The sequence below is a fragment of the Hibiscus syriacus genome, unplaced genomic scaffold (assembly GCF_006381635.1).
Source record: "Hibiscus syriacus cultivar Baekdansim isolate YM2019G1 unplaced genomic scaffold, ASM638163v2 tig00111427_pilon, whole genome shotgun sequence".
Lineage (NCBI taxonomy): Eukaryota > Viridiplantae > Streptophyta > Magnoliopsida > Malvales > Malvaceae > Hibiscus > Hibiscus syriacus.
The window spans coordinates 3,114,299-3,130,200 of record NW_024063088.1 but is presented as its reverse complement, the minus strand read 5'-3'; the positions used below and the strand labels follow the sequence as shown (position 1 = coordinate 3,130,200).

At 39.5% G+C, this 15,902-nt stretch overlaps 1 pseudogene; it reads left to right on the top strand.

The window, feature by feature from the left end:
• The window catches only part of LOC120163019, a 32,899-nt pseudogene extending 18,599 nt beyond the window's left edge, over positions 1 to 14,300 (top strand).
• Positions 14,301 to 15,902: the final 1,602 nt, after the last annotated feature.

Genomic DNA, 15,902 nt, shown 5'->3' with positions numbered 1-15,902 from the left:
ATGGGATGTGGCAGTTCAGGTCTGTCCATTTCAACCAGGACAAGGGCTCCTCCAGAGAAGACTTTTTTCACGATATAAGGTCCTTCACAATTTGGCATCCATTTTCCTCGGAAATCTTTCTAGACTGGACAAATTCTTTTTAGCACCAGATCTCCTTCGTGAAATATTCTCGGGCACACCTTTTTGTCATGTTCTCGGATCATTCATTTCTGATAGTTTTGACCATGATGAATGGCTTTCAGTCTCTTTTCATCTATCAGATTAAGTTGATCATATCTGGATTGTACCCATTATGCATCATCCAGTTTGACTTATGTCAAGACCCGAAGTGAAGGAATCTCTACTTCAATGGGTAGCACTGCTTCCATTCCATAAGCTAATGAAAATGGAGTTGCCCCAGTCGAGGTTCGTACTGAGGTTCGATAGGCGAACAAAGCAAAAGGTAACTTCTCATGCCAGTCTTTGTAAGTTTAAGTCGTTTTCTCCACTATATTCTTAATGTTTTTGTTTGCTGCTTCTACTGCTTCGTTCATCTTTGGTCTGTAAGAAGTAAAATTGTGATGCTTTATGTTGAACTGCTCACAAGTAGCATTCATCATTTTGTTGTTCAAGTTTGTAGCGTTATCGTGATGATCCTTTCGGGTAGACCATACCGAAATGATTTTTTCTTCAGAAACTTGTAAATAGTGGATTGAGTGACAATGGCATATGATGCAGCCTCTACCCATTTCGTGAAGTAATCAATTGCCACGATAATAAAACGGTGACCATTCGAAGCCTTCAGATGAATTTGCCCGATGACGTCCATGCCCCATACAGAGAAAGGCCATGGTGATGTTATTACATGAAGTGAATGAGGTGGAACATTGATTTTATCTCCGTAAATCTGACATGTATGACATCTTCTAGCATAGTTGATGCAATCACTTTCTAGTGTGGACCAAAAGTACCCGCATCTCATTATTTGTCTTGACATCACGTGTCCATTTGCATGTGCTCCACAAACTCCATCATGTACTTCTTCTACTATCATCTTTGCCTCTTCAGCATCGACGCACCTTAACAGGACTTGATTATGTCTTTTCTTGTATAAAACCTCTCCGTCAAGGATGTATCCAGCTGCCATCCTTCTAAGGGTTCTCTTATCAATTTCGGTGGATTCTTCTGGATAACTCCGATGCTTGATATACTGTAAAATATCGTAGTACCAAGACTTAATGTCTTTCACTTCTTCAATTTGGTAACAATGAGCCGGGTACTCATACGACTGCATGTCGATTGGCATCATTTCAGCCTCCCCGCCAGCCTTGAATGTGGCTGCCAAGGTAACTAAAGCGTCAGCCATTTGATTTTCTTCTCTTGGCACATAGTGGAAGGTGACTTTGTCGAACTCTTCGAGCAGATTCAGTACTAGTTTTTGGTACTCTAATAGCTTTACATCCTTGGTTTCCCACTCTCCGCGGAGCTGATAGATTACTAATGCTGAATCTCCATATATCCACAAGGTCTTTATGCTTTGCCCCAGTGCAGCTCGGATTCCCAAGACACATGCTTCATACTCTGCCATGTTATTGGTGCAATCGAAGTTGAGTTTGCTAGTAAATGGGTAGTGACTCCCTTCTGAGAAATTAGGATAGCCCCGATGCCGTGTCCTAATGCATTTGATGCACCATCGAAATGCATTCTCCAGGAACTATCCGTTGAAGTCCCTGCTTCTTCTAAGGAGATAGCCATCATGTCTTCTTCTGGGAAGTCAAAGTCCAAAGGCTCATAATTCTCATCGGTTCTGCTGGCCAAGAATTCTGATATAACACTTCCTTTGATTGCTTTCTGGCTCACGTACTCAATGTCAAATTCTGACAAGAGCATCTGCCATCGGGCTAACCTTTCAGATAAAGCAGGTACACCCATCATGTATTTCAGGGGATCTAACTTGGAAATTAGCCAAGTAGTGTGGTACAACATGTATTATCGGAGTCTTTTTGTAGCCCAGACTAAAGCACAACAGACCTTCTCGATAGGAGGATATCTGACCTCATAATCGATGAACTTCTTGCTTAAATAGTAGATGGCTCTTTCCTTCTTCCCGGATTCATCATGTTATCCTAGGACACACCCCATGGAGTTCTCGAATATGGAGAGATACAAGAATAGAGGTTTTCCCGGAATAGGGGACATCAGGATAGGGGAGTGAGACAAATACTCATTTACTTTCTCGAATACAATCTGACATTTTTCATCCCATGCTCCTGGATTATTCTTTCGGAGAAGACGGAAGATTGGGTCACACTTATCGGTTAACTGAGATATGAACCGAGCTATGTAATTCAGTTAACCTAGAAAACCTCAGACCTCTTTTTGTGTTCGAAGTGGAGGTAGGTTTTGGATAGCCTTAACTTTATCAGGATCAACCTCGATGCCTTTCCTGATGACTACGAAGCCTAATAGTTTCCCGGATGTTACCCCGAAAGTGCACTTGCTAGGGTTCAATCTTAGTTAGAACTTCCTCAACCTCTAGAAGAGCTTCCTCAGATTCTCGACATGTTCATTCTAGGTTTGTGCCTTGACAATCATGTCATCGACATAAACTTCTATCTCTTTGTGCATCATGTCGTGGAACAGGGTCACCATAGCTCTTTGATATATTGCCCCAGTACTCTTTAGTCCGAAGGGCATCACCTTGTAGCAGAAGGTTCCCCACATTGTGATGAACGTGGTTTTCTTCATGTCTTCAGGATGCATCTTGATCTGGTTATATCCCGAAAATCCATCCATGAATGAAAAGAAAGCATTCCCGGTTGTATTGTCTACCAACGTGTCAATATGAGGTAAAGGAAAGTTGTCTTTAGGGCTCACATTGTTAAGATCACAGTAATCGACGCACATGCGAACCTTCCCATCCTTTTTCAGAACTGGCACTATGTTGGCCACCCATTCCAGATACTTTTCCACTTGAAGAAAACCGTCATCAAATTGCTTCTTGACTTCTTCTTTGATCTTAAGGAGCATTTCTGGTCGCATCCTTCTTAGTTTCTGTTGCACGGGTTTGTATTATGGCTTAATTGGCAGTTTATGAACTACCATATCTGTGCCTAGTCCCGGCATGTCCTGATATGACCAGGCGAACACATCTCTATACTCCTGAAGTAAGACTATTAGGTTTTGTCTTGCTTTAGTCGAGAGTTACCGATTTTAACCTCTTTTCCGTCATCTTCAGTGCCCAAATTCAAGATTTCTATCGCTTCCTCATGTGGTAGAAGTTGCTTCTCTTCTCTTTCTACCATCCTCAACAATTCAGTAGGCAAGTTACACTCCTCTTCAGTGTTGCATTCATCAAATTCCCCGAGGCAAATGGCTGATTCAAAATCCACTTTCGGATCAATATCATCAGTGCCTACATTATCGTTATCTGGGGTCCTGAAGGAACAAAGAAGGTATGGGTGTGTGAGAGGAAATATTCCACACGAAACAGTCAAAGAATTAAATTTGAAAGAGAAATAGAAATGAAGTGCTGAAATGAAGAAAATAGACAATGAATTCAAAAAGAAATAAAAGAAATTTTGTTTGCCATGGATATAGAAAAAATGCATCCTTTATTGAAATTAAACCAAATGTTTATTCACCCTTACAAAAGATCACCTATTGCCCCGGGTATAGGCAAATAGGGGTAGTTCGAATATTACTCTGAAATACTCTTGTAAACCACAAGTAGTTCTTCCACCGACCAACTGCTAGGCACGAACCCAAGTTGCATGGGCATATCCCGGATCTATCTCCATTGTCAACATCTTCTGTGGTCACGATATTAATATCCAGATCTTCCAGGTCACTTCTAACTTAGATATGGTGGTTTCAAACACATAACCACCTGACTTGAATATTTATAAAGAGGCAGGAATGTCATAGGCTTCCATTGGAATTCACTTCCAGTCAACCTTGTAATCTCCTCTCCCGACTCTTTTGGATCTCTTTCTCTTTTCTTGATAACTGAGCTGAAAAGAGCCCAAACCGATCTAGCTTTGAAATGGGAAGGACTGGATTAATCCTTTCTTACAACTGTTTCCCAAACCCTCTTTCAATTTTAGTACCTCATCCTAAGGTTTGCTTGATCTCCATCTTTGTACATTTGGAGAGTCAGAGTTTAGGAATCTTCTTTCCATCTACCACGAATGTGGCATTCATAAATTCCAAGGAGCGGAATGAGCACTCCACCGCTTCCTCATCTACTTCGATGTTTGGGGCCTCTGTGGTCACACTTGCCACGATATCTTCTTCAGCGTTGATAATTACCAAGGCCCCATCGATAACAAATTTAACTTTTTGATGCAGCATGGAGAGTACTACACCTGCTTGATGAATCCATGGCCTTCCCAAAAGACAACTATAGGACGACATGATATCCATCACAAGGAATTCAACATCATAGGTGGCTGGTCCGATGGTCAAAGGTACTTCGATCTTACCGACTACCTCTTATTTAGTCCCGTTAAATGCTCGGACCACGTTCTGACAGGCTCTCATATGCGAGGTATCTATTGGCAGCCTCTTCAATGTCACCAAAGGCATCACGTTCAAGGCTGAGCCGTTATCAATCAATACACTCGATAAAGCGTGCCCCATGCAATATGTAGTAATATGCAATGCTTTTGTTGGCCTCTTCCTCCGATGGAATCTCATCATCTGAAAATGAGATGAGATTATCAGCTTGAATATTGTTCACCAGTCGATCCATCTTGATGACTGGTATGTCTTGTGGCACGAACGTTTGATTAAGGACCTTCAAAAACGCTTCTCGGTGTGCCTCCGAGTTCAAAAATAGTGCTAACATTGAAGTACACGTAGGTAAGCTGTGGAGCTGTTCTATAATATTGTACTTGCTGTGCTTCAGGATCTTGAGGAACTCTTTGGCTTCTTCCTCCTTTATAGGTTCGTTAACAGCTAGTACATCTTCTTTGAAAGGTTCAAGTGGTCTCTGCCCCACTTTGCCATCACATCCTTCATAAGTACTTACTTGGCATTCGTACTTTCATGGCACTTACCGATTATCCTTGTATTGAAAAAGTCGAGGTGTTGTGCACCCTGGCTTGTGTTATTGTTGTCGTCTTTACTTTAGGGGTAATTATCAGAGGAACACCCCTGTCATACCTCTTGTCAGATGATTCTTCGGTAGCGCAAATATCTTCTTCCGTAGAATCTTGAATTTCCTCGTAAAATTCCAGCTCTTTCTGGTCCATCATGAGTTGGACTAACGATATGAACTCTGGGCATTCTTGCACATTATGCCCCTCTTCGTTGTGGTAACAAAAATGGTTACCATCTCATATCCTTGTTGCCCGTGAATAGGGTGTAAGAAACCCCACCTTTACCATTTGGCCCCATACCCAAGCCAAAGGAGCTTTAACTTTCGAAACACAAGTTTTGACTCTCTTGCCATTCTCTGTGGTGATTGCATTGATCTCGATCTCTGGATGATTAGCCAAGGGATTCTGGGCGACGTTCGGTGCTCCGGAGTTGAAATGGATCCAATTCTTGTTTCGCATTCATTGTACAAGCCTCTTGAATGCGAGACAGTTTTCGATTGAATGCCTGCACGCCTTCATGATATTCACATTGAGCGTTTTTGTCATACCACTTTGGATATGGGGGCTTTATCGGATCCATTGGGTAGGGTGATACTGCGTAAGTGTCGAAGAGTTGTTGATATAACTCTTTATAGGTCATGGGAATGGGATCGAACTGCTCGATTTCCCTATCACTCCTTGGTTCTCTCTGGGATTGGTTAGAAGTACCAGACGGTACAGCTACAGTTGTTTTTGAATTTGAGATCGTAACACCTTTGCTAGCATTGTAGGTGTTGACATTGTTGATCTCGCGGTCCTTGTTCTTCACGGGAGGCTTTCTACTAGAGTCACCTCCCTCAATATTTCCTTGTTTTATGGCCAGTTCAACCATCTCACAAGCTATGACTAAATCTGAGAAACTTCCCGATGTGATTGCTACAAAATGCCCGAAGTAAGGTGCTTTCAGGGTCTGTACAAATAACTTTCTAGTTTCCTTTTCATCCAAGGGTGGATGAACTTGCACAGATAAATCCCTCCACCTTTGTGTGTACTGTCGGAAACTTTCGTTATGCTTCTTTTCTAAGCTCTGCAGCATAACTCGGTCTGGTCTCATATCATTGATATATTTGTACTGATCTAAGAAAGACTTGGCTAAGTCTTTCCACGTCTTGATATGAGTTCGGCTGAGCTGGTTGTACCACCGGATAGCTGAACCGGACAGGCTCTCCTGAAAGCAGTGGATTAAGAGTTGGTCATTTCCCCCGTACCCTGTCATCTTCCTACAGAACATAGTGATATGGGCTGAAGGGCAGCTGTTCCCGTCGAACTTCTCAAACTCAAGAACCTTAAATTTTGGTGGAAGCACCAAATCGGGAACCAAACTTAGTTCCATTGTATCCACACCATAATAATCATGGTCTCCTTGGACCATCTTCATTTGGTCTTCTAACATCCTGTTCTTTTCTTCCATCTTCCTTGCCTTATCCTCTTCGTCAAAATCCGGATAGGGCAGTCATCCGGATGACTGTCAAGTTTCGCCGCAGAAGTCTATAATTTGCCACTGATGTAGCTTTCCCTTTGGAGCGGATGAGTCACCTTGTAGTCCGGGTAAGGTCCAGATGAGACAACCACTTGTGGGGTTAGTGGTATGGTTATCCCCTCAGATGCACCTCTCCGGATGCACTTGTATGTTGTTGTAAACCGAATAACTTATCCACGATCTGGTCGACTAAGGACTCCGTGCTTTTCTTAATGGACTCCATGGTACGTTGATTGTTCTGAGCCATTTTGTCCTCCAATTCTTTATGCAGTCTTGCCATGTTCTCCTCAATCTTCTCGATTCTGGCATCCATTTGTTTCTTTTTTGCACGAGTGTTGTGAGGGTGATGCATATCTAATGCTTGCGGTGGTACGCTTGGTGTCTGAGACATGTTCTGTTAGTTAATACGAATGTAAAAACATGGAAAATATAAAATAAAAACAAACATGAAATATAAAATGTAAGAAATACAATGCATGATGTATGCAGTTTGGAGGCATTGATCCAGAAAAGTGTATATTATTATAAACAATCCTTATTCAGATAAAAATGTTTTATCTTTTAAGAGACATAAAAATAAATTAAAGGTACATTCGGACTAAATCCTCTAGACCCCTAACAGCTTCTAGTAGGTTGACAAGTCTTCTGCCTTCATCTGTCACTGGTTGAATGCCTTGTCGAACCACTCCTGCTTCCCTTGCCATGCCGTGAAGATGACAAGCCGCCTTCTGTACTTGTTCCAGGAAATCTCGGATGGTTGCATCTCTGGCCCTTACCCTTCGTTGTGCTTGCTCCCAACGGAAACGCCACTGTAAACCTCCATCAAAGGGCACTATCTGAAGCTCGTTCGCTTGCCTTTTGAACCCATCTACAACAGTATCTAACTCAGCTATTGTCTTGCCATCCTTTTCATGTTGTTTCTCTAAGTTCGCCACCCGGATTCTCAAGCGTTGGTTCTGATGTTGACTGTCTGCCAAGCGCCTTTGAGCAGTCTTCAGTTGTTCCTTCCAAGTTCTTTCATCGGGCCCCTCAAATTTCCTTTTCAGACTGTGAGCTTCATCTTTTCAGTATTCAGAGGTTACTTTTAACTTGGAGTTACCCTTGACCTTATCTTGATAGCCTTTTCTTAAGTCTTCGAGCTCAAAATAGACTCTTTTCTGTTCCCTTTCCAGTTTGTCTGCTTTACCTTTCTGAGAGTTGGCATTTAGCTTCCATTGATAACGTTCAGCTTCAAGTTCCTTAATCCTCTTCTTAAGCTCGTTATTCACAGCTTCATACTCTGCCCTGGCTATCTCAAGTCCAGAAGGGACAAACCTCAGATGTTCCTCCATAGTTCGGGTGTCTTCGCAGTCTGGCACCGGGATGTTATCATTCTTTCTTAATCTTCGCCACTCCACATAGTCCGGAGTAAGCATGTCTCTGGCAGCTACAACATCCATCTGAAATACTTACTTCCATGAATCGGCTGCTTCCTTGATCATCTTCTTATAACTGTCACCGCTATACACAAACTCTGATTTAATTAGTCCGTATGTTACGGGGACAAACTGACGTTCCCCATATTGTCTCAGTGCCAACAACAGAGCATACCCCACTGCACCCCAAAGTCCAAGTAAAGTTATGGTATCAGAATCCCCACAACGGAAAAGAATATCACCAAGGAACAACCAGAGGGCTCTCCAGGTAATATCCCGATCATGAAGATGTGTAAAAACTTTCATCCACTTTTCCTTTGAAGCACCTTAATACCATTTCATTGTGATGAACTCTCCCAAAGGTGAATATATGGTGCTAAATCGGCGGTAGGCGACCCCGTTAGTCTTCCCAGAAGTGGCTGTGAATCCAGACTTGAAGGAGCTGAATATACCCAATGAACCTTCCTCCACCAGATCTTCGACAATGATTAAGAGACCGAAAGGTCTCGGCTAAGATGGTCAGTGCTGGGTTGACTCGTCTTGGAAGTTGTTCGAACAGCTCTACCACAACAGCATCAATGTAACCCAAAGTCTTCGGGAATATAATCAGACCATACAGACCCAGTGCAAACAGGTCTATTGCCTTCCACTCATCGGGATGGTTCTTCATCAATTGCTTGATATGAAGCCAAGCAATTCCTTCCCCATTGCCTTTATATCGAGCCCGGTCAGTTACCCATTTTTCGTCAACCCCGACAACTTTGGCTAGTGCATTCTTGAAAGGCTGGCTTTTAATGTGTTTAAGGTAGGCCCTCTCTAGTCTGATACTTTCATAGTGTAACAGTGTAGTGTATTCTTCAATGGTGGGCACCATGTCCTCTTTGATTAAAAGTAAAGCAATTGTATCCCGGGTTCCAGAATTGAACCAAGGCTCTGATTAAGGGCTCATCGGTCTTGATAAGAAGCAAAAGTGCAATGTCACCGAAATCATTAGAAAACGGTTAGTACAACTATTTACTCGAAAATATAATCAAAAGTAAGCAATAAGGATCGAAATGTTACCTTAAAATTTAAACTTACCCTTTTCGTTAAAAAGACAACTGGAAACTACCTTAGCCTGACTAACTTACCTGTCCCCAGTGGAGTCACCAAGCTGTCGTAACCGTCTTTCGGTTGGGCCCCAGAATTGGGCTTCGACTTGGATTAAACGAATTGGAGTCACCATCGACCATTTATTTTATTATAAATGGGCTGATCGGATACCTTATTTCTTACCTGATCTGCGTCTTACCAGTGATATGTCAGATTCGGGAGTCAGTTACAGTCAATGAAGGGTTAGCACCCTTGAACTGCCCTTTCGGTACTACATAATTTCCAGTTGTCTTTAGTTAAGAAAAACATAACTTTAAATTAAAAGATAAAATAATGATCCCAACGGCTTACCTTAGATTGATTTGAAAATGTGCCTTTAAAAAGATAGTGATGTTAGATTCATAGTGTAGTACAAAATTAAATTAAGTTAAAAACGTGTAAATATGAGAACAAACATAAACGAGAAATAATGAGATAAGTAGACATAAGATTAAAGCAAAACTAAATAAAAGGGTAACATGAGTAAAAACGTAACAAAGTAAAAAAAGATAGAAAAATATGAAAACATAAAACAAAAACAAAAACAAATACATAAAAAAGCGAAAAAAAACAAAACAAAAGAAAAATAAAATATGAAAACAATATGTATGATAATAAGTTATGGTACATTAAAAGAAAGATAATGAATACATTATATATACGAAAAAAATAGATATAAGTACATATAAATAAACTTTAAAAGATCCACATTAATAAATAAATAAAGATGGAGAGAGAGAAAAATATATATATACATATGTTTAAAAAAAGTAAAAATAAATAAAATAAAATAAAATACAATAAAGAATATACATATAATGATAATAATAGTGACAAAAGAGAAAAATATATTTATATACGTTAATAGTAAAATAATAATAAATATAATAGTTATAAATATATATATATATAATAACTTTAAAAAACATTAAATAAAAAACATTAGAATATATATATATATATATATATATATATATATATATTTAATAATACGAATTATCAAAAAGAAATAAATAAAAATATGAAAATAATACATAAGGGACCGTTACGAAAGAAAAGATAAAAATTGGGGCCAATTAGAATTGAATTGGGTTTTAAGACGAGGTCACGGGTCGGGTCAAGCGTCTGATGGGTTTACTATAAAACCAAAATTTTTTTTTCTAATTTCTCATTTCCTTCCTCCTCCCACGAAAACACTCCCCCCTTGGCTCAAAAATTCTCTCAAGTGTTCTTGAGATTCAAGAACAAGAGTCGTGCGTCGCCGCCTGAAAATGGTGGCCACCGCCTCGCCGCCGCTCATCGGCTGTGGTCCACCACAAAACCCGTCCTTTTTAAATACCACTCTCTTCCCTCAATCCAGAAATCCAAGTGGTTTCTCAAAAAATCGGCTCAAAAAATACGGATCTAGGAAATAGGTTTCGAAAAAATAAAAGGCCTCACTTCGTTCATCGACCAAAATGTTTGTTCCTGGTGGTTTTCCGAGTCAAGAACAACAAAACGAATGCATGCAAGCCTCAAAACGAAAAAAAAGGTACAAACTCTACCTTCTGTTGCTTTCAAAATCTCAAAAACGTTTCTGCTTTGCCTTGATAGTGCTCGTGATTTTGCTCGAAAGTTTCTGCTTTTATTTCGTATCAACTACTAGTGTACAAATGAACTGATTACATGTATTTATACTAAAAAATAAACTATTTTTAGCTTGATTTCTGAGTCCTACTCGAACTAAACTGATGCCTTATTTGCTATTTTTCCGGTGTCCCAAACATCCACGTTGTTGCGATTGTTGTACGAGGGATGGAGTGCCTTGAAACTCGGCGTGGAATGTGTGAAAGGAAAGCTGGTAGCGGCGTGATACCCCTGGAGTCTGGGTGACGCGACGCAGATGAGAACCGAATGGAAAGCTAGGGTTTCTGGAAACTTTTGAGTGTTGTGGACCGTTGGATCACACCTTGATCCAACGGTTCCCATGGTTGGCGGCTAGGATAAGAGTGGAGTTAGGGTTTCTGAAAACTCTAACCTATTATGAGTCTGGACCATTAGGCGTTGTTGGGCCTAATACAAGAAGTAAAACATGTTTATAATAATATTTATACAATATATATATATATATATATATTGTATAAATATATATATAAATATATGTTCATTTCAGTCGCAAAAAGTGTGTCTACAACAATATTCTCTGCAAATCCAAAATTCCTCCTCTCCACAAATCATGTTAAACCCTTCAAGGTCTCCATCAAACCCCCACCACCAGACTTCGATTTCAGAGCCGATATTTTAGCAAAATCAACTGCCAGAATCGGCCAAACTCATCCTCAGTTGGCGGACTTGGTGGAGAATGGGGCATTGGTGTTGGTTGAGAAGCGACAGTTCGGTCCTATTCCTGCCTGGAGGACCGACTTTGTGGAACCAGAGGCGATATGGCTGGTGGGTACGACTCATATTTCGCCGCAATCAGCTACTGACGTCGACCGTGTTGTGAGGGCTGTAAGGCCTGACAATGTGGTGGTCGAACTCTGCAGAAGCAGGCGAGTTTTGGAATTTCTCTTTACTTATTTTTTTACGTTTTTTGTTTGAATTTTGGGTTTTCAATCCCATTTCCTACGAATGTGGAAGGTTGAAACTAACAAGAGTCATTGAACATGCATGATTAATTAAATATACCTATAGAAAGAGATTTAAATTACGATTGCCGGCTGCGTTTTAGTTGGCGTTGCATTTATTACTATTGCGACAATTGTGGGTGTTATTATAGTCATTACGAGTATAACAATCCTAGAAGACCGATTTTAGACGGCGCCTTTACCGCTGTATAATGACTGCAATTCCGATAGTGTACAACCCTTATTTAAATCTCTGCCTCTAAATAGGTGTTGATGGAACAAATTTGTCTCGTAAACCTTTGATAGTATTCTGGTTTAGTTGAAGAGGGAACAGAAGTTGGCCGCTCTTTCTCTATATGAGAAAAGTGATTATGGGGAAGAAGATGAAGACATGGTAGAATATAGGAGCTTCGTCCCTTTTCCGGTCTTAATTAGGAAATTTATAGTGATTTTTAGTTTGTAGATTTTAGGTGGATTTCTCAGAGGTCTTATCTATACACTATAGTCCACTAGAACTGTATTTCAGAACATAGGTTAGTCGGAGGAGGCTCTGTGGATGGAGAGATCTGTTTGAACACCTTATGGAGAGCTTACAGTTTCAACGAGTCCGATTTGACGGGGATTTCCAGATACCATCTTCTGAAGTATAACGATAGATAAGTTGGATAAACCTATGTGAATCTTTCCAATAACATTTGTGAAACATTTGGAGGGTTTTCTTCAAATTGAAAATTCTACTTCTACAAACTAAATGGATTTTAACCAGGAATGAGTCAGCCACACCCTGATGGATTACAGTAAAAAAAAGAAGAAATAGGATTATATCAGCAAATCTTCACTCCATATCTTAATGTTAATTATTGCAGAGTTCATTTTCAGAGCTGGGATCATGTACATATCCAGTGACGTTGACAAAGGGGAACAGCAATTACGATCAAATATGTTTTCTTTGAGTGGGACTGGGTTTTTTGGTGCTGTCGGTCATAGCATAAACTTGGGTAAGCAAGCTTTAATGTCTTCTCTGCTCTCATCTCTGGGTGTGCTAGACAAATGGCTTACTGATTTTCCTTCGGTTTGCTCTTGTAAATTACAGGGGGTCAAACTGCTCTAGCATTGCGTCTACTTTTGGCACTGTTCTCGTCAAAATTATCATCTGATCTCAATCGTCCTTTTGGAGACGAGGTTGTTCGAGTTCACATAGATTATTCATCTGGTTTTCTTCTTTTCTCCAAAAGAAAATTTATAATTTTCACTGATTCGACAGTTCAGAGCTGCTCGAAAAGCATCTGAAGAAGTTGGTGCTCAGATAGTCTTAGGGGATCGTCCAATTGAGATAATGGTATGCACATTTTACTTCCCTGGTATGATCCAGAAATCCATTTATTTTTTGATGCATAAAATAAAAAAACTATGTACTTCTGTCACGTTCTTGCAGCTTGAAAGGGCCTGGAAGTCTCTAAAATGGGTTGAGAAAGTTAGTCTAGTGCTCTCAGTCATTCGAGGGATAACAGCTCCATTATCTGATATATCCAGGAATGATCTCAAGGTTTTACCTTTATCGATTTATATTTTCGTATGGACTTCGCTTATCATTTCATTACCGAATTTCATTACACTCATATCTACCAATTATATTTGTAAAATCAACTTATGAACTGTAAGAGTCATAGTTGGGAATGATGATTGAAATTGTAGCAGATAGTAATGGACAGGGTAGTGAAGGGCAGCCAAATCTGCAGTTATAGACAAGTTCAAGTAGTTATGTATCATGAGGCATAAGTCATTTAGGGTCAAAGATGCATATGTGAACTCTCTCTGCTAGTCTATAAAATCTTAAGTGGCTTATCTACCAATTGCATTGCAGGAACGAAACAACGAAAACGATTCCTTTCAGCTTTATTAGCGGTTAAGCTTCTCATATCCATCACTTCTTCAGCCTCTTGTACATGAGCGAGACACGGTAAGTATTCTTAATTTCTACAGATTGAATGCCTTCGATAAGTGATCGAAAGAGAAAAACGGATAACACACATAGTTGTACATGACACCGGTCTTCGAATTCGAGTAACATATAGCGCCTAAATTTGCAATCTGGGAAATGCATACGAATATGATTGGTGTTGGCATTTCAGTATCTTGCATGGTCTCTAAAACGGAGCAAAGCTGTAAACAAGTGTAAGACGGTGGTGGGGGTGATCGGAAAGAGGCACATGAACGGTGTTATATATGCGTTAGTGTCGGACCAAGGGAACCTGCGGTTCAGAGACCTCGCAGGGAAGACTCCATCTGAAGGCGAGTCTAATGGCTGGGTTCAGGATCTTTTCAAAAGCTTGGTTCGAGACACCTTGATTGGCATCCTGTTGTGGGCATTATACGAACAGATACAAGCTGGATCATTATAGCATAGTATTTATTTTTCTCTCTTGTCAGACTACCTGATGGATTCTGTATTAGGTTTTAGGACTCGATTAGGTCATCTATCATACCAATTCTTGTATTATCTTGTAATTCAACAAGTAGATGGAAACAATAATATGAAGAAGGTAAATAGGGATGTCAATTGGGCGGGACGGGTAGAGGGATTCTACGCCCGCATTTATTTTTGTCAAAGATTTTCATCTCGTCCCGTGATCCGTCACCGATATAAAACTTAAAATCATTCACGTTTCGTGATTCATAAGATTAAAATTATTCTTTTCTTATCACTCACGTGAAGCTTGAGACCCACCTTATCTTCGTTATACTTGTTCTGTGACCCACTTCATAATATATATTTATAAATATTAGTCAAATAAATATATACCATATTTTCTATGAAAAATGTATGAAACATTCGTCTTCCATACTCGCACCATATATGCGATATTATTCCGATTGTCATTATTTAAAAATAATAATAATAAGTTGTCGCGATATTTTAATTAGTGAAGTAAAATATAAATTTTAAATAAAATTTAAAAAATTCATAAAATAAAATTCTTATATAATATCTAAATACAAACAATGAAGGTTGAATTTGATTTTGAATGTTGATATTGGAGATAAATCAATTGTTTTAATAAAAATATTAATAAATACAAACAATGAAGGTCAATGACATAAAAGTAATATTATTAAATTATTAATAGTGAATGATATTCTTATTTTAATAATCTACATATACAGATCCAGTGCCATGTTATAGTTCATTGGGCCCATCAAAACCAAATTCAGGCATCCCAAAACATAAAACCCTAGTCGAGTTCAAACCTAAGCCCAAAAAAAATTCTAAATCGACCCAACCAACTCATCCCTCTACTGTCTTCTTTGATTCGCCTCCTATTGCTTTACAATTTTCTTTCAACAAGGATGTTTATGGCCTCCGTATTGTAAGTTTAGACATTGATTAGGACTACACGAACCAAGTGATCTCGGTGGTAAATGAATTGTTGCTATTTCTTAATGTACCACGTTTGAGTATAAGAATGTCAGGTGTGTGAGCGTTCAATGCCAAATAGTTGAGAGTTATCTTTAAACAAATACTACCTAGTACTTAACTCAAATTAATTATTCATTTTACTGATTGTATCTAACTGAAACCCGAACAGAGTTCCATGCATGGGATTGGTAGCTTGTGTCACGGACCGCGAGCCCATGACCGAGCCCAATTCGTTCAAGGCTAACAGAGACTATCTTTGCCACATTTTGGGCCTTCCAGAAGACCCAGGAGAGCTGGCCCAATCACCTTGGAGAGAGAAAAGGCATGATAATGATTTGAAATTATCTCAGAGAGAGAATTCCCACAAAGTATCCCTTGTTTTTAGCTTGTAGATAAAGTAGGGCTCTCATCTTCATAATTGATGTAATTTAATCTTAACCGTTATTGTAGGGGACTCCAACTATAAAATGAGGCTCACCCCTACCTCATTTACACACTTAAAATTGAGGAGTACAAGTTAGCATTCACTCTAAACTCTCTCTTTTTCCTTTGTGTGCCCATCTCTTTATTTTCCCCCATTTCCTTTGTTTCCAGAATGTTCTAAGCTTATTTCTTAGTGAGGGTTAGGTTACTTAGTCAATTTTCGACCTTGAAAACATCTAAGTTCGTACGAGTTTACTAGCAGTAGTCTAGCCCTGTGAAAAGTGGTATAAGAGCTTGTTTTTGTTGATT